Source organism: Antedon mediterranea, chromosome 5 (genome assembly GCF_964355755.1).
Source record: "Antedon mediterranea chromosome 5, ecAntMedi1.1, whole genome shotgun sequence".
Taxonomy (NCBI): Eukaryota; Metazoa; Echinodermata; class Crinoidea; order Comatulida; family Antedonidae; genus Antedon; species Antedon mediterranea.
This window is the reverse complement of record NC_092674.1, coordinates 22,379,488-22,404,436: the sequence shown is the minus strand read 5'-3', so window position 1 is coordinate 22,404,436 and position 24,949 is coordinate 22,379,488. Positions and strand designations below refer to the sequence as shown.

The following is a 24,949-nucleotide window of genomic DNA, read 5'->3' as shown; positions in this document are numbered from 1 at the left end:
TTATATTAAGAATTGTATTTTAGACAGGGTGAACACTACTACCGCTCATAGACTAGAATACTGCCGAATTTAAGCCTACGCATAATAATATTTAACGTTTGAGGTCTGCTGTACATTGCCGAGCGTTTCCTATCGACATAGTGGGTAAATTAGATGCTACTTTTGGATAATAGTTTAGGAAATAGTAAGTTAATGAGAATCGAACAGATTCTTTGTTAATGACTGCAAATCTACCATATTTTTTTCTTCTTAATGGTTTACAGTCATGAAATACAATATCGTAATATAAATGGCTGACTTACTCTTTTTGCGTCTCGGAGAATCGTCATTACAGTCGGGTGTAGTTAGACTCGTCGCTCTCTTATAATTTGGGTCATTTTCCAACTCCTTTTTAGTAGCTTCGCTTTTGGAGACAGCTTCACTCTTTGATTCTGATTCTTTCTCCATAGTACTACTCCTACAACAAAGCAAGTAGTGTAATGTTGTAAAGAATGGTAAAATGACAAAATCAGGTTCACAAACTTTCGTAGAAATTCAAACCATATTGTAAAGAAATCAGCTTGTTCGCAGAGGTAATATTGCTCAGTATACAGTTAGGTCCACCCGTTTTTGTTCCAAAAATGGTCGGGAAACGAGATCTTCAGACGATCCCTGCCGAAATATGAATGTTTAATGACGATTTATCTGAACCAAGCTGCTTTTCACTTCCATATTTGGTTATGCCAACGAAAACTAAAAGCCAAGGGGTTCGACAAAGGACATGAACTTTCGAAAATTGTAAAAGAAGATGTTGTTCCGGACCGGTTTCTAGGCGACGGGATCAATAGGCCAACATTTGCTGGCATCACACGATGTTACAAGGAAATTCTATGTAATGTTTCTCCACCCCTTGCTTGAGAAAATAAGGAATACTGATAGAAATATCATATTTTGAATGTATTAAAACTAACAGAGGGGGTATGAATTTCAGACAAAGGGTAATTGTCGAAAAAAGGTGCCAGAATGGTGTCTGTTATGCTGATTATAGAACAAGATGCAAACAAAGACCGGTTGTACAGTATTATTTGCATTTTAGATCAAGTGGAATATTGAAATAAGTCATTAATATTCGAACATTCTAATAGAATAATAAATGCATGTCGAATTTATTGGCTGTTGTAGTTTCAGCAACAATACAAAAAGAATAACGGGGGAATTATGGCAATGCAAACGAAGTATGATATAATAATCTAGGCAGAAGTGGTATGCTGCAAGATTCACCAAAATAAGTCTAGGAACTTAAACGACCATTTTATAAAGTGTACACTATAACGTTTCGCTAGAAACAATGTCATTCACCATTTAATTTTCAGAGGCACCCGTGACACACTAGGATCTGCGAAATCCTGGTCTTAGTTTTATCATGAACCAAAGTTAACACTTTACCCATAGGTACGCTTCACGGGCACAACATACTATAATATGTCATAATAACGGTTGCTTGGCCAGATACTACAGTATCATAGTTATCTACTCACATAGTCTGAAGTAGATAATAATATGCCAGACAATTTTAGTAACTTCTGTGTACATTATTATTCGGAAAAATTGTAATCAGCGTACAATTAAATTACATTCTTTCCAATAAAACCTGTTATATTATTCAAAAGCAGCTGGGATTATAACTACTGCATATCCACTTTCCCTCTAAGGACAATAATACCGTTGAATGCCGGTAGTAGCACAAAGGTTATTAGCGAAAGGTTTCACAATTCGTGATTTTGCCAACTAATTCAAAATGGCTGCAAGTGTGGCAAAACGATTGGTTCGTTATCTGCAGCTTTGCACAAATATCATAACATCGACTAATTCAAGTCAACACAAGATTGTCAGCTTACCTATGCATTCTCTCTACACTTTATAGAAATAATTAAATTTGAAAATTAACGTTTGACGAAATTGATTGAATTCAGACAATGGTGGTATATTTTACTGTAACATACACTTTCGGCCGTACCGTTTGTATTCGTTAAGGCCATTCAATTTACATCATATAGCCGTGTTTATTGAGATTAAGGACTCATAGATAAAGGCTAAAACACGGAAATCGCTATAAAGTCATAACCATTTAGCTTTTAGGTTTACTACAGTACCTCCTGTGGCTCAAGAAAGTATTTAACAAAAATGTAATTATTTATATTCTTATTTGAATAAGAATAATAGTGGATTGACAATAATTCATCAATTTATGTTTTATTGATAACAATTTAATATTACAAACTCAGGATGTTTACTTTACTTCAATGACTTTTTTTTTTACAATATCTGTTACGTTAAAATCATATAGATATATCTATTGCATTCCTTAAAAATAACATTCCATACGAATGTAGTAAATTAAATGGTAAAATAAAACATTCTGTCTCTAAAATACATGTGGGCTGTTAGCCCTGCTAAAATTAGTATGTTAATTGGAGATTCATAGATATAAATAAGTAGATAAAAATAAGTATTCATAATTATTATAGGGTTCATCTGAATTAGAATGATTGAAATTCCACAGAATTATTTATAGAATTGTAGAACATTCTAGCATGTTTCATCAGTTCAGTTATGCATTCACAAATGTTAAATTTATTTGCTATGAAAACAAACATATTTGCAAGTAAATTACTATGCAATATCATACTTTATGAAATTTGGCAACAACTAAAGAACAAAAGTTAACATTTTACTTATAGTGCGCTTCACGGGCACAAAATACTATATAAGGTGGCAATATAATCGCTGTTTGGCCAGATACTACAGTATTATAGTTATCTACTCACATAGTGTGAAGTAGATATTAATATACCAGACAATTTAGTAACTTTTGTGGACATTATTATTCGGGAAATTGTAACCAGAGAGCGTACAATTAAATTACATTATTTCTAACAAAACCCGTTATATTATTCAATAGCAGCTGGAATTAATATAACTACTGCAAAGCTCAGGTTAACTTTGCCAAACTAATATAGCATCCTATTGAATATGCATATGCACTTTCCCCCTAAGGACGATACTACCGTTAAATGCCGGTAGTAGCACAAAGGTTATTAGCGAAAGGTTTCACAATTCGTTCATTGCCAACTTGTAATTCAAAATGGCTGAAGTGTTGGTTCGTTAGTCACAACATCTAAAGCATTGCATAGATATCATAACATCGAATATTACAAGTTAACAATAGATTTCAGCTTACCAATCCTTCTCTCTACACTTTATAGGCCTATAAATACATTGACTTAAACAATAATGTTTGACGAAATTACTTGAATTCAGAAAGTGAAAAAGATTAAGATTATTTATTGTAACACACTGATAAACAAAAACTCGACCGTTTTCGTCGTCACTGGCCGTACTGTTTGTACCTATTTCCGCCATTTACACTGTATAGCCTTGTTTATTGAGATTAAGAACTCATAGATAAAGGCTAAACTACGCAACTCACTATGTTATAACCATTAATTAAGCTTTTATGTCCTATTTTCAGTGGCTAAAATAAATATTAAAAAATAAATAATTAATAAAATTAGGAAGATAGATTAGGAATAATGATGATAATTTAATATAGAAACTGTAAAAAACTTCAATGATAATATATGTAGGGCCTACAAAATGTTTTTGATATAGTTTATTTTCAAAATACTTGATAATTTAACATTTATTTATTGTATTTTATAATAAAATATAACTAAACTTTCCATACGAATTTGATTTATTATATTAAGTAAATTAATAAAAATATTAAATAGAACTAAAGTAAAAATAGTAAAATAACATAACACATAATACTGCCTGTAAAATGTATAGATTGTAGGGTTATAGAGTTATATTGTACAATATATCACATTAGAAATTATTACTAGAAGGTTGGGGCTACTTAAAATACAATTTCAGCCAGATCTAAAACCATAAATATATTTTTAAAGTAGTGCATTTCTAGTCTGATGCAATATCCTAAAATTGAGTTTAGTCTTAATTTTAATATAATATTTATAATTAAGGAAAAAAGTTATATTTTCTTTGTTTTTGTTTTTATTTTTTTTCTACCATTTTGTTTTAATAATAAAATACTATGAATGCAACTAGTGTGTGTTAATTTATATCGATTAGCCTAAACAGCAACAACATTCACATATACATTTAGAATGACGGAAAATTCCATTGAGTTCAGTTTAGCTGGTTCAAAGTTCAGTATTACAGTTCAGCGTCATATTATGCTTTTTCAAAATATGTGTACATACTTTTCGTTTGAGACTATTTATAATATTTAAAGTTACCTAATTTAGCACTCGGTAAATTTATCAATATTTATGACAATATAAAATATGACGGTTAAAATTATGCCAGCTATAATACTTTGAGGTACTTCTATTTGTCAATCAGTGTTGTCTATGTTTGTCTTATTTTTGTCTTGTTTCACTGTTTTGAATTTCAATTGTAAAATACTAAAAATGTATCACTACAGAAGTAAATTAACGAAATAACAAATTATATTGCAAATGATATCAAAATAAAACAGCTAAAAATTACAAATGCTCTAATACCTTTATTAGAAAATATAGGATTAAAATATAAGTTATTAAGTTTAAAATCCACTACAAATATAATGTGTGATAACTACATGCTAGAATTAGGACACACTTAATTACTTTCTTTCAAATAATATTGAAGAAACCATGCTGAAAAAAACAGCAAAAAACAAAAATAATAATAATATGAAGAGAAAATGATTTAATGATATGAAGGTAATAGAAAAACAATAATGGTGGGCGATACCCACAACTAAAAAAAGTATTAGTAGTACAAGTAGAAAAGGAAAAGAAAAAAACCAATTTGTGTTGGTTTATACAAGATTAAAAATTTAAGCAATTTTTTTTTTTAATCAAAAACAATTTTAAAGCACGATTGACATAACATGGCTCTGGATGTTTAATAATGTGTGTTTTACATTTCCGCACGTTGCCTTCGTTATGATGCGAAATTGTATTTGTATTCGTTTGAATAAAAAAGTTCAAAGTTCAGTTTCACTGTACAGTGTATTTTGAATTAAGGAAAGAATATATTATTTTAATTATTTTGATGTCATTCTTTTATTTATTAAAGTTACTAGTCAGTTAAAATAGAATCATTGCTAAACGTCTGCCATTTAAAATAAAATAAATTCTATGGATTTTAATGTTGAGAAGATAATCAATAACTTAAACCTGCTTCGGGGCAATACAAATGCAAGAAAATGTTAAAACTAAGAAGAAACTAAATTTATAATCTAAATAACATTATAATTATCCCAATTGCTAAATTCAAAAATTCTATTTTTTGCACAAGCGAAATTTGCAGCTGTTGATCCTAGTGTGTAGGTGTGTATTGATTACTTAAAAGATTTATTGCCCCACCCCCCTCCAAAAAAAAAAACATGAACAACTAAGGTTCATAAAAAATGAGTATTATCATCAATAATTTACCCTACTGTGTGATTAAATTTTCCAACGTTTATTTTTAGAATAATCAACCATTCATTTACATACAAAATACACTTTTTTTTACAGTCTTACAGTTTTATTGTACATTTGCATGTGAAAATTCCATCCACTAATGACTAACAATGTAGCAAAATTAATTTAATTTGTTTATGACAAGAGAAAATAAAACATAATGTACATTCGTTTTTTTATTTCTAGAATATGAGGGTATAATACCACCTTTACTCACAGTAACACAAGCCTAAATCGATTTACAAGAGTTATTGTTATCAGAGAGCAGACAATTAGTTATATTCACTTATTCAATATTTAAATGTATGCTTAAGACATAAAATTACAATAAGATATTCTCAACCTCAATTTATTTCCTTTTGAAAAACACATTCATTCAACAACTAAACTTTTAAAAATGATATCAAAATCATTATAGCCTAAGTATTAAAGTAATAATAGTAGCGTACATAAAATGCATAGTGATACATTAAAAAGAGTATTTATTGCGATCTGGTCTACATTATAAAAGAAAGTGGAACAATAAAAATATTTGAAAGACTATAATAAACAATACAGATGTACTGCTAGAATTTGTGCGATTTTCCACCTACAAATTGGTGTATCTTGATATAATATAAAGTTAGCAAATTGAAACTAATTCGTTCTAAATGCACATTAATAGAAAGAAATAACTCTAAAAATCATAATTTATTGTTTCATTTTTTAATAGAAACATGTCATTTGTTGGTGAATAGTGTAAGTCTACTTCTGCCAAGATGTTGTGAATGAAATGAACTAAATTTAAAGATTGTGCTAAACTAAAGTTTACAATAAGAAACACCGTCTACAGCATGCAGGAGATAGATGCAATATGGTACAAAGGAGTTATTTCGTTGTATACAAGTCAATTATTTACAGTTATTGACTTCAATAACCTAAATAAGGTTGTATTAGTATAGAGGTCAATAAGGGTCAGGCTACAATGGCATGGAAATCCCTTTACGTTGCTGTTTAAACATGTTGAATTAAATGTACAATGGTGCGTTTGAGCATACACAATGTTTTGCTGCAAAATTGTGTTACTATGTTCAGTAGGCTATTTTTTAAAACAACAAACACTGCCTAGGTTCCATATTTTGGCCGCCAAGAATTAACACACAATAACTGCATATTGCCCTGCTAATGTACAAGATAATACCTTTTAAAACCTGTTAACTGAACTAACTATTGTATGAAATGATGGCCTATAAAACATAAAACAATATTTGTCTAGTTCAAACGTTGGGTAATGTAACATGTTCACAGCTTTCCCCAGTTTAGAAGGTTATATTTTTAGAATTTATAATAATTTAATACATTATTGAATAAATTAAAATCTGATATTGTATTTAATATGCCACTGTTTGCAAAAAAAATAATTAGCTTTCTCATTTTCATAACAAATAATTATGCTCAAGTGTAAAACACATAGGCATAAGGCATATTGCAGCAATTAGTCTCATTTTAAATTTCTATGCAATATTTTTATAATAAATAATGTAAAGTAAGCATAAAAATGTAATTTTCGTGTCTCATGTTACAGTATACGTTGTAAAATTTATATTCCTGTATCCCTTAATATCTGATAAAATAAAAATGTGTGATAATTGCAAGTGTGCTTCATAAATTAACGTTTAACAGGATAACAAAAAAAACCTTCAAAAGAATAGATTGGCGCTGATTAGTGTTTTTCGTTGAAAAGCAGATGGATTCAAAGCAACGAATAAATTGTCCTAAGTATAAAGAGTTGTATTTTTTTTGTTTTTATTCGTCTCAATTAAGAGTAGAATACACGAAAAAAGTATATTAAAGTAAAACAATATTTTAAAAGGCCCCTGAAACTAAATCTATTAGGCGTCGGAACATCCATTATCAACACAATAATTATCGACGTATTGCACTAACTTTGGAACCTGCTTACATACATTGACTGTTTAACTAGGCGTAATGGTTACATTTTGTATACTGTATTTATTAATATAATATTTGAAAAATTACGTACAACAGTGAAAACTCAAATCAAACATAATAAAAAAACAAAAAAAATAAACAACAATAATTCGGAAATAGAAATTCGTAAATTACGGTTACGATACGAGAATCTTCGAATCTATAAATACCTATCCAATCAAATATCGACAATATAACGTCAACACAATACTCTCAAATAACTGGCTAGTTTATGGCAACAAATTTCTATAAATGTCCGAACGAATGGCGAAAAATTAAATTAAGAAGCATCTCAACATCAAATTTAAGGTAGCAACTCTGTATTTTGTCCTATTATACAATTTACTGAAAATGCCAGGTGGAAAAGGAAGTGGAGGAAAAGGAGGTCGTGGTAACGGCTGTGGAAATGGTGGAAATGGTGGAAATGGTGGATATGGCGGGATGAGAGGCCAATGTGGTGGTCATTATGGTCAATCTTCATCGACATTAAGAGGCAATGCACCTTCTGGATCGCATCAGTCGAAGGGCTCAAACACTTCAAAAAATTAGTCACCAGGTATATGTTGGTCTTCTATTAATTAAGAAACACAAAAAGAGGGGGTTTAGGCTTAGGTTTGAAGAGTAGGCATATATACAAATATTTAATTGGTTTAACTGTATTTTCAATTTTCAAATTATCCAACGATTTGATAATTAATTGATCTGTGATTCTGAAAGTGTATTCGATTAACCTAGACTGTTATACCACATCATAGGCATAGGCTACATTCAAAGAAAAATGAAAGGGAGGCCTAGTTTATGTTTCTTTTATTTTTAAATAATAAACAAATCTTTCTCAAAATGTTAAAAGATTTGCAACAAATAATTAACATAGAATTACCATTGAAAAAAGGATATCAACATTATCCGTTGAATCATGCTTTTCTGTTGGTTGAATAAATATGTTGTACCCATGGAAAACAAGTTGTGCTGAATATGCCTCTGTGACAAAGACATTTGGATTTAAAAAAATTGAATAGGCTATTTCATATTACAATTATATAATAAAGATTTTTTTTTTTAAGTCTGATTGTAATAATCTTTATTTTTCATGTTTTTGGGTCAATACATCTTAAATCGAAAATAATATCTAATGTTAAAATAGTTAATTGTATCAACATGAGTCTACATTTATTTAAATTGTATTATTATTCTAAATGTTGATTATCTATCTGTTACTTTAGGTAGAATGAAATGCAACAGTGGTTGTGGTTGGATTCCAGATAATTTGCTAAACTGAACTACATGGGACTGCAGATATACTTCACTAGAAACAACTTCAATATGATCCTGACTTCTGTACTTTTTATTTGACATGGTCCAGAACTTGTAGAATAAACTTTGAAATAAATTTTTTTTCTTTGTTACATCCAACATAATTATATGGAAGAATAACTTTGAGATATTGTTGTATAATAATTGTATATAGTTTTATGAACATTAGTTCAGTGTACACCATTGACAAAGTAAATTGGTTTATATAATTTGTACTTCCAATATTAACCTTACAACAAGTACATGACATTTTACAATATATAACAAATATACTGCATATAAATGCACAAACCTTTAGTGCACATAAGACATATTATAGTTTTTTTTTTGTTATCATCAATATTATTATTATTTAAACAATGATTTGTTTTTTAACCTTGTAAAATTTATTTATTTTTTACTAATTTTGGGCCAGCCTGGTTTAACATGAAATTAAAGAAGTAAATATTTAAAAACTACTTTAAGTACATCGAGAATATAGCGAAATATACATAAGCATTAGGATAGATTAGATATAAGATATAGATGTAAGGCCTTTATATATAACACCACACAAAGAAAACATACATTTAATGTTGGATTCAAACGAAGTTAATGATATTGTAATCCATATTCTAATTTTTGAACGAGACTGTGATCTAACCCAGAGAAGTAGGTACATTGTATTTTTCATGTGTTTTAGTCATAGGCCTTTAAATCGTCGACATTCAATTTATTATGAGATGTAGGCTATAAATAAATAAAGTTCCTAAAATGAATATTTATATTGTTTTTTCTTCAATATATGAGTACGTTTTATTTATCCTATAATTTTTGATACAAACAACATGTACAAAATGTAAATGTATTTTCTGCTATAATGGAACGACTATTATTATTAATTTAATTAATTGCGTGGTTAAAATTCCCAAAAGTTTATTTACAGAATGATGAACCGTTCATTCATTCATTTTGCATACTTCTAGTATTGAATTTAGAACAGTATGAAATTCCAGAATTATACTGTATTACTATAAAGACTAATATAGTAAAATATGTATATCCAAATATTTTTAAACATATTTTTAAACTAATAATCAAAAATTTGTTTGTAAATTTACATAATAATATCTGCAAAATAAATTAAAATCTAACTGTTTATTTATTTTAGAAAAAAAAAAAGGATGTGGTAGTCATGGTAACCCAAGTCTACAGTACATCGAGTTATTATCCATTGACAGAACTTACAGATGGTTATATTTCCTCACCCAAACAATAGTTAATTTTTGCTTCAGATGAAAAACCATATGAGTATAATAATAATAATAATATAATAATACCATGATATTATATCATATACTATGATAATAATTTAAAAACAAGTATTTTAGATAGCATTTACTACGAGCTGGTTTATCTTATTAAACGAATTACAGCAAAACACAAGAAAAGAAGCAATATAAGTAGGCCTAGAATATATATAAAAGATAAAAGATTAATAAACAATACAGATTTAGAGTTTTAATATATTTTCTACCTACAAAATAAACAAAAGTTGAAACTAGGTGCCACATTAGAACTTTAATAGCATTATATAGAGCATGCTAAAACTTCATCTTTCAATCATCATTTTTTTCTTATTGAATATAAACATATAATTTTTGTGTCAGTCTGTCAAGTATGTGGTAATGAAATATTAAGAGATGGTGGCAAACTTCTGTTTATCTAAACGTTTTAAGTTTACAAACGAAAAATGCAGAAAATACAAAGGAGATATGTTCTATTGTACTTCATTATATACAAGTCAACCATTTGCAGTCATTGACTTTAATAACCTGAATAATTTCTATTGGTATAGAGGTCAAAAGAGTCAGGCTACAGTGACATGAAAAACCTAGCTCTTTATACTGGTTGAATTGAATGTACAATGATGCGTTTGAGCACACAAAAAATGTTAATACTGTAAAATGTGTTATGTTTATAAGCTAATGCTCTACAATAAACACTGTATATTCTCCTGAAGTTTGGCTTTCAAGAATTAACGTGATATCTGCATATTCCCTAAGTTCCCATAATTACAAACCATCTTTAATAAAGTAAGGTTACCAGAATTTAAAAAAAAAATCCTTTAACAAAACAGATTGACGCTAAGTTGTGTATTTCAATGAAAAAGTAGACGGAATTCAAAATAAACGAATACATTGTTCTTAAGTATAAAACGTTGTACGTTGTTTACTTACTCGTCTAAATTAACATTAAAATACACGAAAAAGGTATATAAAAGAAAAAATATAGAAATGTGTGCCTCTAACTAAAGATACCATGTGTGGGGACATCCGTTATCGACACAATAATTATCGACGTACTATAATGACGTCTGCTGGAATTGGCGTATTACAAATTCGTATTATTATTATTATTATAACCTTCTAATATAACTTATCCTTACACAATTGACTAAATAGATGTATACTGTAATGTGTACATTTTGTATAATAATAAATATATATTCTTAAAATTACATTAAATAGTGTCAATTCTAAATAATGTTGATAATCAATACATTCGAAAATAGACATTCGTAATTTACAGTTACTATACGAGAATCTTCGAATCTATAAATACCAATCCAATATCGGCAATATGACGTCAAAAACACTCAAATAGACATGATGTCAGCTTCCCAGATCATTTTCTAAACTGAACTACAGTAGAAGCTTGGTTAAACATTAATTTAAAAGGAGTATCAATATTTACTTTTTACTTTTATAATACTTTTATATTTTTAATGTCCACGTATTTTGTAAGGTTAACTGATTTAAAATTTGGCAACTTTATACTAAAATGGTGACAATACTATTTAAAGATATATTGTCCCCAGAAAAATGTAACACAATATATATATATTTTTTAATGTATTGTTCTTTATCTAAATACAAAGCAAATATAGACAATAGAAATATAGAGATAACTAAAACACGAGAGTAAAAAGACAATATAAACACAAAAGCGTGTTCTATAGGAATCCTCGATACAGAAAAAATATTAAAATATAATATAAATACATCTCAATTACCAATGAATAATGTATTTTTTTAATTGCATATTTAAATATATCATAATTTCCAATTTGTTTTTAAACTGATATTTGCTTCCACATTTTGATTGTATTTTAGTAACATATTTGTAATACTAATTTAATATCTTTAAGGCGGCAATACAAATTAGATTTGTTTACATTTGAAAAATAACGTACTTTTCTGCTTAAAAGAAAGATAACATTCCTTATGACATACAGTATTTCAACAAGGAATGGAATCTTCCAGATATTCACTTTTGCGCATTGCAGCACAACCTAATCCAATCAGAACCTTTCAAAATATAATAAAACACATCTCACTGGATGTTAATATATTTGTTATATGTGCCATATTGCAGTTTTATAAATTATATTTGACATTTATTTAATAACATTTAATAAAAATAAAATAAGTTTATCCAAATATAGTAAGTTAAAATAACAACATGAATTATTAAACATCTGAATTCGTTAACAGCAATTGCCCAATTTATTTTATAATTGATTATTTGCGAATCCAGAAGTTGTTAAATGATTTGTGTTATTTGGTTCTCTCAGCGGGTAAATTTGTTGTGTGGTAATTTTAATTAAACGAAAAATATTAATCACGATATAAAATGGTAGTAAAGGGAATTAAAATCGTAAAATACACATTATTGTGTACGTAAGGAGGACATTTCATTGTGTCACTACTACTGACATACAGATCAAATATTATATTGAAACTAATTCGTAGTAAAGTTTACTATAATTGCATTATATAGATATGCAATAACTTCATAATTGATTGTTTTCTTATTTAATAGAATCAGATTATCTGTTAAATCCTTAAATATAATTTGAGAGAGTCTGTAGACCAACTTCTGTCAATACGAAGGAGATACTGTACATGTCACATATGGTACAAATAAGACATGTCACTGTATACAAGTCAAATATAATTATTGATTTTAATCATTTAAGTATGCGTCTGTATTGATGTATAGAGAGCAGGCTAGTCAGGCTACAATGTTATTAACAAACTTAAAATTGGATAACGTATTGAATAAATTGTTACGAAGTATACACGTGTTTATTTCATTTGTTTATTCGTATCGTGGATACATATTATAACGCTATTAATTAGGTTGATAATTAACACGTTCAAAAATAAACATGTGTAAACTTGCACAACACTTACGACTTGAGAATTTTTCTCCAATCTATAAATACTAATCCAATCAGACACCTACAATAATAAACGTCAAGAAAATACTCTTTACTAACTGGTCAGTTTTTGGCAACAGTTTTCTATAAATGTCCAAACTATTAGCCCAAAAATGCGATACAACATTATATTAACAACTATCGGAAATTTGTTTATAAATTGACAAAAATGCCAAGTGGAAAAGGAGGTAACGGAGGTGGTGGCAAGGGTGGAGGCTGTGGAAAAGGTGGCGGTGGCGGCAAAGGTGGAGGTGGCGGTAAAAGCGGCGGAAATGGTGGGTCGAAAGGCCAGCACTGTCCTGCTGGAAATCAACACGGAAAATCTTCATCGACACTAAGAAGCAATGTACCTTCTGGATGTCATCCATCAAAGGGCCCAAATAATCCGAGCAATTAATTAATTATCATCAGGTAATTTGTGCTTTTGTAAAGTTATAGAAATAGAATTGTTTGCATATTATTATTAATAATGCATAATACAAGAAGTAAATTACTGAAAAATTTACAATGATGTGGGTATCAGTGGCTGGATCTCAATGGGGATACACAATAAAATATGCAAAAAGCTAAATCAAAACGTAAAACAGCCAGAAAAATTAGCAGAGCTTTTGGGCAACATTAGCTCTTCAGCAGAGCAAGTGACATTGATTGAACTTATTTAACATGTCAGTTGCAGTCAAGGATAAACAATTATTGTTAGCTAATTGGCAAAAAGTCTGAAATAAAGATACTATTTATTAACAATGTGATGCTCTAAACCACATACTTTAGTACCTTCTATAATATTTTGAGAAGTAATTTGGTAAAAGTTTGTCCGTCATTTTGTTTTTTTAACTTATTTTTTATTTGTATTATATCACTCCACATCTATTACCTTAATAATACAGAACCATAGCTGTTTCAATCAAAATATCTGTTTACTAACTATTATTATATAGTTATTTAGTGTATTATTTCATGGCATGCACAACAAAACACCAGTACCAAATAATTTAATTATGAAGGATACTATATTTATCATGCAAAAGAGGCTACAATACTACCTTATATTCAATGAAAAAGATGTTCACATTCAAGTTTTATTACAGTAGTATTGTAAACATTTTCGTTATTCTATTAAATGGTAAATTATGATTTAAAATTGGCGTTGACAAAAACGACAAACGCAACAAATGGCAATCATTTATGCTATATTCAAATACAATGCTCGTTACAATGATTTATAAAATCCGATACCACTAGAAGAGGGTCTCCATCTTGTGAATTGTGATTGGTCAATTCTAAACACCTGATTTCATTCTGTAAGCTGGTTGGATAAATGATTTAGAATTAACGTATAAAATAGCTCTCCTTGGGTAAACACATTAGTAATTTATAGAATCCACCATAATGGCGAAAAATTTAATACTACAGACTTTACAGATAGGAATTAATTTTCACAAAGGTAAAGGATCGAATACTGATGGGAATGAAGGGGAGGATCAAACGACTGGGTAAGAAATATAAATGTTTATGTAGTGTTTTTCAATGTTTTCATTATTTAAAATAAAAGGAAATTGCAATCTAAGCCAAATTGCCTATATACAAAATCAATATGACCTTTATATTAAATACTAAATCTCTACATTTCAGAGATCAAGGTAGTCCATCTTCATGCTGCACAGTGCTATAAAGATGAAATAATTATAATTACACGAAACCAAATTGCTGCGTTATCGTATACATACAAAATGGCAACCCGTAAGCTACACCGGAACAAGATGAGTTAAAACCATAACAGATGAAAGAGATGACAACAGAGCCTTGTTTGACTTTAGCTGGAAATGATGTCTTTTACTCAACAATAGATGAACAATTCTATATAGTTTATTTTAGTGACTGTATTGACATAGTAAATTTAGTAAATTTATAAACAAAATGTAAACATCAATACATCTCTGGAAGACAGATATTGTTTATTGTTCTTAACTTTTAAAATAAAGTTTCTAAACGACGATTAATGCATAACTAAACATTTTCTTTTTACAACTATTCATTATTCGTAGTATATTTATTTTCATGGACGTTAACATGTAGAATAGTTGCAATGGGTTGTCCGCATTATCGTGATATTTATTTTAAGAAGAATTGTGTAAGTTTAACTTAAAACAAGGGTTGTTTAGCCAGTTCTACATATAGTATGACCTGTGGAGTGTTTAGTCACTTTGTAACTTCAAAATTTTTCAATATTTAGGATTACACTGAAATTCCATTTGATAAAAAAATAGAAGATGTTTTAAAATACAATAATAAAGCGACCATTATACAGTACAATAAACATATCATTATGGCTTGCTTCTGCATATTACACATGTTGGTGAGATAGTACTAGTAAATAATTGGAACTCCCTCCACTCATTTTAGAACATTAAATTCATTCCATAGGTCTTATATAACTGATTGATGTTTCTTTAAAGATATAAGATTAAGCGATTAATTTAGGGCTTAATAGTGAAATGATTTTTTTAATCTACCATTAACAAAAACTATTCGAAACAAAAATAAATTACTCCTTGTTTTATTATTTACTATAATGTATCATTTTGTATTATTTTAAGATAATATTTTCTCCTTGAAAACAATTGTTTCTTTTCTTCGGATTTGTTTGTATTCAATTGTTGATACTATATCTTGCATGGATCTTATTAGAAAATAAAGCATTTTGAACAATGAAGGTAAATAGATTTGTTTTTGTTTTTATTGTTTTTTTTTTTGGTGTCAAGAATGTTTGGTGGATTGTCTGAATGTGCTGCTATAGTTGGAATTTTACAGGTTTTCAAAAATATTGTTTTAAGTTGAATGTTAGATACTACAATACATAGTTACTAAGTAAATAAAATATAAAGATAACAGTTATTTAAATATTAGGTCTTACAGGAAATAATCATGCGCATTTTATATTCCAAATAATCTAATTTTAATTTTTTTTAAAGTATATTTCAAGCTAAACATTCATTAAGACAAGTAATAACATAATTACGCCTGTTCCTTAATAAACCTAGGTCATGCAGTGCCAGCACCATGTTTGTAGAAAACCACATCTGCTCGTTCTACGAACTACAACGTAAGGTGGTGTTTGGCATGTTGTGCAGGTTAGGGAGGTCAGACAATATTGTCATAAAATGTATTCATGAATTTGCTTTTCCTTCATTCAATCTACATAGTAGATGGATGAATCTATTGTTCTAACCGTGATTATGTAGCATAGTTTTTTTTATATATATCTACATATATATATATATATATATATATATATATATATATATATATATATATATATATATATATATATATATATATATATATATATATATATATATATATATGTATTTGTTATATTTGCAATAATATACACTAATTTGTTACTGAACTATGGAGAATTGTTTTTTTCCGAAATAAAAGATGAATGAATGAATGCATGATGTTTACATTATGAGAGACGTATATAATCTTATCTATAATCTACTACTACTGATCACTTTATTATTATATTTAAAATGACGTGCACTCTCCCCTCCCCGCCCTAAAAAAAACTATCCATACAAATTATGGCTAAACAATGTATTTCGATACACCTCCAGCACACGACTGATGACATTTTAGCAAATCTAAACAGTGCCAGGATGTGAACGATGACCTTTGAAGACAAGTATGTTAACCACCAAGTAAAAATATTACTGGCTATTTATGTTTATTTGTATTTGAATACTTTGAATAGTATACGGTAATGACGATAAATAATAAATAAGATGACAATGATGACGCCGGGTTATATTGTAACAATGACAATTGATGGCTATATTGAATATTGCATTAAGAATATAAGGTAACCAGCCAATCAAGAGCTTGTGACATTTTAGTTTGTAATGTAATTCGTTATAAAACGTAGAAGCTGAATATAAATCGTCACTTGGAATTATTATATTGAGCATAAGTCGCCGTATAGTCGACAAAACATTGGTAAATAATACAAGATGCCTAATCCAAACACCGATCCGAATGAAGACGAGGATACCAAGTCTTCTTCTTCTTCTTCTTCTTCTAGGTAAGAACATAATATTGTACCATATGATATGGATTTATGTGAAACTGTATTATTATATAAAATGTCAAATTCAGCATGTTTTTTTCAAACTGACCTCTTTACTTTATAGTTCTATCTAATTACACAAGACCTCACATTTTTATCTCAATATTATTCTTTAGTTTGTTAATGTTTATCTTTTATTAAATGGTTACGGTGTATAGGCCTATATTATTGTTGATGATAAGAAAATAAAAGCAGTTGATTTTATGTTTTACTATTAAGCTGGTGTACTATCCTGTAAAGAAGAAACACATTTATGCTAAATTATTCTGGCTATATAATCATTGGAAATATCAACCTGAATATCACCTTGAAAACTACAATGCAAACAACCACGTCAAGATGTGAAACCAAAGTGTGGATTCGTTATTTAGCAGCCTACAAAACGTGTATGAATTCCGGTAAACTTTACAATGACTGACTGATTTATATTTACTTATAATTAAAAGAAATAATTTTTAAAATGTTATTATTCAAATTGTTGTAATTTCGAATAGGTAAATATGCCTATTGAAAAATATTATTATGCCTACATTATTACTTTTAGGTCAAACATTATAAAACCTATTAGGTCTATATCAATATTATACAAGCTTTGCTTTTTAGGAATGTTGCCCCTCTTATTTTAATAATTTTTACTGTTAATTTTTATTTTCTATGAAAGACAAGAGAAATAAATGTTTTTTTGATTGATTGATTGATTGATTGATTGATAGTAATTAACGTTAATTTTAACATGTTTGTCAATTATTGTATTATAGAATAGTAAATTGTAAAAGCATTGTATTGACTGTTCTATGATTTGTATGTCGTTAATTCCTTTAATCTGTAAAATGTGTGGAATATAATAATAGTTGTTTACAACCTTATTGAGGTGTGATATACAACTACAGTATGAATAAGGTTTCTTTAACACATCGTCTTATGGTGCCAGCTGAAAAGTTATCGTAGCATATAATATAACATTACCTAAAATGAATACTAATGTCTAAACATTGCCAATTCCCTAGTATAAAAAAATGAAATCAAGAGTCAATATAGATAATATGTTAAGTAACTTTTGATTTGGATCATGTAGTGTTATAGATTTTAGCTTAATGCTATAATAAATAACAATAACAAGACTCTGAAATAAAGCGAAAAAAAAATACATCATCTAAGAATACATGGGATTTGCATTTGTATCAATATTAAATATAAATTAATAATAGTAATACTGTCATGCTTAATTTTCAAACTAGTAAATTATTTTAGTGTTTAAAGTTTATCTTGTTTGGTGATATCTGTGTTAAACACCATAGTTTTAGATAGATTTTCATTGTATTAAAACTGGACTAAAATCAAATTTATTTAAAAGCATGTTTTGTATTTGTTTTCTTTCTAAATTGTTATTCATCTAGTAAAAACACTAATAACAACTAATATTACAAAATAGCTTATTTATTATTTTCGTTAAAATGGTTTAAACTATCACTTAGTTTTTGTGTACATTATGATGATTTGAAACAAAAATTATATAAAACAAAATTGAATAATCGTGTTAAGGTATTAGTTATATATTTAGATATTAAACATGTATTAAGGTACACAAATAAATTCCTTCTCATTTGAACAAATCAAAGCAAGAAAAGCTTCTAGAGGTAGAACAAAAAGCAAATTATCACAAATATTGTACACGTTGTTGTACTTGCTGTATAATATAAATTATATACAATATTTAAAATGTATTTGTTATTAATTTAATATAATTATAAATTTTCTTTCAGAATAGTAAAGAAAAATATTTAATATAAATTATTAAACAATTAATTTCGTTAACAGAGTTAAACCAATTAATTGAATAATTTAAAACTTTTATTGGCATTCATTTGTCAACAAATATAATAAATATGTTTATATTAGTTAAAATTATAAAAGTATATTAATTCAATGATTTTAACCCCGATGTTTTACTTCTGCTAACACATATTGAAAAACGGGATCTGCTTAAAATAGACCAGATACTAAAATAGTATCAGTCTGACTATCATTTGGACAGTGGGACATTCCAATCTTTCTATTAATTTGAAGATTGAATAAATGAAAAAAAAAGAAGATAATGATATTGTTTAATAACCTGTTGTTATACCAATAAATAAATAGTAACATTTTATTTTTATTTACTTAATTTGAGCTGATTATGCCCGTGATGATGCTGGTGATGATGTTGACATGATTCAGGTGATGCTACTATATAAAATGCTGATGTTGCTGATGATGGTCTTTCTAGTAACTAAAATATTGGTGACTACAAAAATTATTTTTCATCTCAACAATTACAAATAATCGATACGTAAAATTTGCATACAAATACAAAAGAACCATCAATCTGTGGAATAAACTCTGACCTATGATGCAAACTGGTATATATCATTCTGAGAGATTGGTTCTACAGTCATTGGGTTGTTGTATTAACATTACATACTGCTTCAACTTTTGTAAGCAAGAATATCAAAACCGTGCAGCATTATTACGATGTCTCAACAAAGACCTACTCAAAATAAGAACAGATTAAGAGAAAGTACTCCTGGAAATTATACAGACCAGAGAACACCAAATACTGCTATGAATCAAGGAATGTAGGTAGATTTTAAACTTTTCATGCATTATTATCAACACGGTCAAGAATCTGTAATTTTTATATACAAAATCATTGGTTGTTGATTGGTTATATACTCCCCTTTTTGTTATTATAATATACAATAAACAATCTACTTTATTATTTTGTATAATGTATTAATTAATTATTATTATTTGTTCAGTTGCAATTTATTATAAGTATTCAATATGTTTTATTAAATCATCAAGACAAGGCAACCATTTTTAACGACGATAATTATTGTATCTGTACATGCAAAATCACAGATTAACATCACATCTTTTAATATTTAGATTGAGTGGCAGCGGTCCTTCCTCCTTCTCATGTGGTTATTGCACAATGGTGTGTACGTCCAAAGCTGAACTAAAAAAGCATATGCTTGAAAAACACCCAGGAAAACCAATAAGAAATATTAAGAAATAATCAAGAAGGAAAGAAAACAAAAAAGACAAATACAGTATAATTCTTTATAAACTTTTAATTGCTAAACGGCTAATTTTACTTTGTAAAATGAATGGTTTTATGTTCTGAACATTATGCTTCTTATTTAAAACTCAAGACACTCAAGACATAGAGATAAAGAATGAAACTGCTAAACTAAATGAAGGAAAAGCAATTAGACCTATTAATTTGTGTATTAGCGTGTGTCTGCTAAAGAAAAAAATATGGTTTTGTTTTAGAACACATGGAATATAATCTATCCAATAAAAGGTTATTCGAAATCAAATTTTCATAAATATTGTACAACTTTTTGTGTTTATTGTATAATTTAAATTATAAAATGATATTTAAAAGTAGTAATAAGATTTCTAAGGTTTATTAGAAATATATTTACAGTTTGAATCGTTCACATATCTGGAAACTAAAGAATTTCGGATTTTGTTCACATTGACTAAGAAAAGGAAGAAAAACGTAGAAATATTTAAAAAAAAGCCCAGTGCATCTTTCGAGTCTCATTTTATCTATATCGACCACCTGGTTACTATTCCTATTATTATATTACTGCTACATAATTTAAACATTTTAAATTACTCCCTCCCCTCTCTTGGTCTGCAAAAAAACTCTCTCAATTTTGTTTATAATAGTATCACCATGACATAAAAATACAACTACAAACAAGATGAGAAATAACCCATTGATTTAAAAAATAAGTATTGATATAGTGTGAAGCTGTTTTCCAAATTACAGAATGTATACTGTGACGGGACAAGGATTTGAACAAATGATCTTAGATCGGAGGACAAGCATGTAAACTACCAACCGAATAAAATTACTTTTAATGTATATTTTACAATTCGGATATGATGATAAATAATACAATGATGAAAATCGACTGCTATAAATTAAAAGAAATCAATGTACAGTATAATAACTAGGAAACCCAACAGCTTGTGATTGGCAAATGCAACACGCATCAGATTACAGTAGTCTGTAAGATGATTGGTTAGATAGATATTGCAGAAGTTGCATATATTATATTGTTCTTACTTAGAATTGTCATATTGAGTGTGGGACTTCGTATATTATTTGACAAATAGTGGTAAATAATAATTATTCAAACAAAATGGCGACCACATTAGGACTCGAAACATTACAAGAAAATATCGGAATTAATTTTCACAAAGGTAAAGGATCGAATACTGATGAGAATGAAGGGGAGGATCAAACGTCGTCGTCTTCTTCAAGGTAAAAACATAATATAATATATGTATAATAGTAAAATGAAAGAAACACACACTTTTGAGTAAGACTGATCATTCTAACCTGGAATGTGAACTAGGCTTAAAATGTTTCTTATTATTGTGAAACCGGTTAATAAACTATTTCTTATCTTCTTTTTGTTATATTTAAATAAAAATGAAATATTAAATGTTTCTGATCCAAGAATAAGAGCAGTGTAAAATATATTTATTTAATTCAAATATATAATGTCAATTTAAATTTATGATTATTTTGATTGGCGACAACCTACGATGACGCATATCGTTTTTGAGTACCATTTTTTGTTTTGTAAAAATTCAAACTGACAATTGATATTTTGAAAAACTCTTTAGTGGTTGGTGGTGTACTATTCTCTAAGGAAGAAACATATTTACATTAACCTGGCTAGACTGTATAAAGTCTTTGGAATTATCAACCTGAATATCACCAAACAAACTACAACGAAAACAGCCCCGACGAGATGTGAAACCAAAGTGCGATTCGTTAATTGGCAGTCTCAACACGTTTATGAACACCCGTCACTCCTCCTAGCTTTATCTATGATATTTGCTAATTACAAGCAATGATTATGATTCAAAATATTGTTCTCTACTGAAAAAAAAGGATCTCATAATTAAATGAAAATACATAATTTTAAATTTCTGATAATGTATATTCTTGTTAATTATTGAGATTTGGAGAAATATAATTGGTTGTCTGCTGATTCAGGGGTAAACTTCGCTACCAATGATTGTTATCTTTACCCAGTTAGTTCAAGCAGTTTAAATATCATTACTACATTTCCATCTAAAGAAGAAGAATGTAACATTTAAATTGTATAGGCCCTACACTGAAACGGTTTGAACAGTTAAAAACAACGGTAATGAAATCAAAATCATGTTGGTTTCAATATATCTGTATTGCTTAGATAATCCCATAATAATCGATTAAAGTAACAGTGAAATTTAACATAACTTTTTATTTGTACTTCTATGTAAAAATATATTCTTCTTTGATCCACATTATAACTATTAAGAAAAGTTTTTTAACAGCTGATTATTATTACATTCTATATATGTTTAAGGTTGTTCATTCTCACCTGGAGTGTGAGCTAGGCTTAAAATGTGTTCTTATTATTGTTTAACTAGTTAATATACTATTTCTTATCTTTTTTTGTTGTTGGTTATATTTAGATAGAAAATGAAATATTAAAACTTTCTGATCCAAGAATAACAACCATGTAAAATCTCTTTATTTAATTCAAATATATGATGTGAATATAAATAATTATTTTGATTTTTGACAACCTAGGATAACGCATATTGTGTTGTTGTCGTCAACTAGTTGAACCCGATAGTCTGTATCGGGGACTCAAGTGACTACAAGCATAAACCTACCAATGTTGCTGGTTGCACACAATTTATCATAACATAACTGGTTCCTAGGTTACAGGTAAAAAATATCAACAGTTGTGATGACGAAGACAATGAATATCTTAAAATACAATAAAAACATTTTCCATTTCAACGAACTATAGCAATACAACTAATAACAATAAATAATCTTTCTACGATTGGTAAATATAAAACGCCTACATCTGATGTACACTGTATGATCGATAGATTTTTTGGAAGATACATATAAATGAAATTTAACCGATGATAATTGAATAAGACTTAACAAGTAGACCAAGTCGATAACGATGTTACTATGGCTTACTTGCACTTCTGTTTAGTTAGTTTTAGGTAGTAATTAAAATTCGTTTACGCTTCTATGTCAAATGTAATCTTTAACGTAACTGTGACATATAAGTATTCATTATGACAGATGTTTTAGAATGAAAGTTGTAAACGAATTGACCTATCAAAGTATTAGTTAGTACATAGTACATACGTTTCAAACATAATTGTACGCGACTGCTACCTTTCTGTTAAGTCTTGTTATTTTTAATCAAGAGCTGTTTCACTTGCCTTGAAAAAAACAATAATGTATCCTAACTCGATTTAGCGGTTCTTCAAATCCGTGATATTAAACAATTTTAGTAATTGGATTTGATTTGTTTGACGATTTTCTGTTACGACTAAAATTCTTCCTGTATTTTTGTTTGTTTTCATATACAAATTCATTTTTGTTGCTAGTTTACAATATATTGGTGATTGTTAACAGTGACTAATGGAATAAAGATGTTACTATTTTAATTAATAATTAGCAACTCAGGTACAAAGCTACAAAACATTTTTCCCCTATTTATCGACCAATTATAGTCCTCAAGAAAACTTAACCGAGTATACTGGACTTATAGGCATGCGCAGATTAATATTGTGTATAAATTTCATTTGACCTTTCATTTTGACCGTCCCCTTTCGCTTTCACGAAAACTCGCTATTGTATTATTCTCAATGACGATTGGTTACATAGTCTTATTTTATAAACCCAAATTATTTTATCATGACTGCCATAATAATGTCGATCTTACGTTGGGTCAGTGGAGGTGTGAAACCAGGTAGAGGAATCCTCTTCCCTGAGAAAACATATTATTTTCAAAGCATAAAATATTGATAAGTGGAATTTTAACAGCCTCCAGAAGGTTTTTATCTGCGAAACATATTGATAGCCTTGTTGGTGATGCAATATTTGTGTATAAAAGTGGTCGTGTGCCACAAAAAAAACCCATAATTATATTGTTAAAAATGAAATAATAAGTAAACAATAAAGAGCAGTATTTTATGATAAACAATTTGAATTTTGATTTGAAATTAAGTATACAATTGTAGCACGAGATTTTATCCGTTGTATATATAATTACCGGTATATAACGACGTGTAAAATTATATTTTATATTAATTCAATACAATTATGAAATTTCTTTAAAAATATTAAAGAAATTTATTTAAAATAAATTATTAAACAATTAAGTTCGTTAACGGCGTTTTACAAAAAAAAAATATAAAAATTATAATTTGGTGGAACACCAAAATATGATTAGAAATACACCTTGTGGGTATTGTAAACCGTACCTTATTGTAAAATGATATTTAAAACTGTGCCTTATTTTAAATTAACAAAAATATAACTTTGCTAAAAAATATTGAATAAAATATTTTAAATAAATAAACAATTAAATTCGTTAACGGCGTTTCACTAATTAGAAGGAAACTGGAACTTATTGAAAACCTTTGTATCTTCTATTTTAGCATAATGCTCGAATAGTTTCTCAAATAGTGGGTTTGATTGATACTAGTAATTTGAAATAAAATGAAATAATTTTAATTAGGCCTAATTAAAAAAAATAATAAAGTATTAGTTATGCGTGCAAAACCAAATTTTAGTTTAAAAGAAAATATAGGTATATAGTATGTCTCTATAGGTATATATGTCTTGAACTTGTAAATGCTAAAATTATAAAGCACACATAGACT

The 24,949-nt window shown here is 28.2% G+C and overlaps 3 long non-coding RNA genes across 3 annotated transcripts in view; 2 read left to right on the top strand and 1 right to left on the bottom strand.

Moving 5' to 3' along the window:
- LOC140049595 (uncharacterized) overlaps positions 1 to 24,949 on the bottom strand; it is a 56,374-nt gene that overhangs the window by 3,859 nt on the left and 27,566 nt on the right. Inside the window, exon 2 of the long non-coding RNA XR_011845316.1 lies at positions 303 to 457. This is a non-coding gene — a long non-coding RNA (uncharacterized lncRNA). The remainder of the gene's footprint in view (positions 1 to 302; positions 458 to 24,949) is intronic.
- On the top strand, positions 7,696 to 9,559 carry LOC140049593 (uncharacterized). Its single transcript, XR_011845314.1, has 2 exons — positions 7,696 to 8,043; positions 8,711 to 9,559. It is a non-coding gene; the product is annotated as an uncharacterized lncRNA (long non-coding RNA).
- LOC140048749 (uncharacterized) lies at positions 20,717 to 22,766 on the top strand. Its single transcript, XR_011845135.1, has 2 exons — positions 20,717 to 21,515; positions 21,884 to 22,766. It is a non-coding gene; the product is annotated as an uncharacterized lncRNA (long non-coding RNA).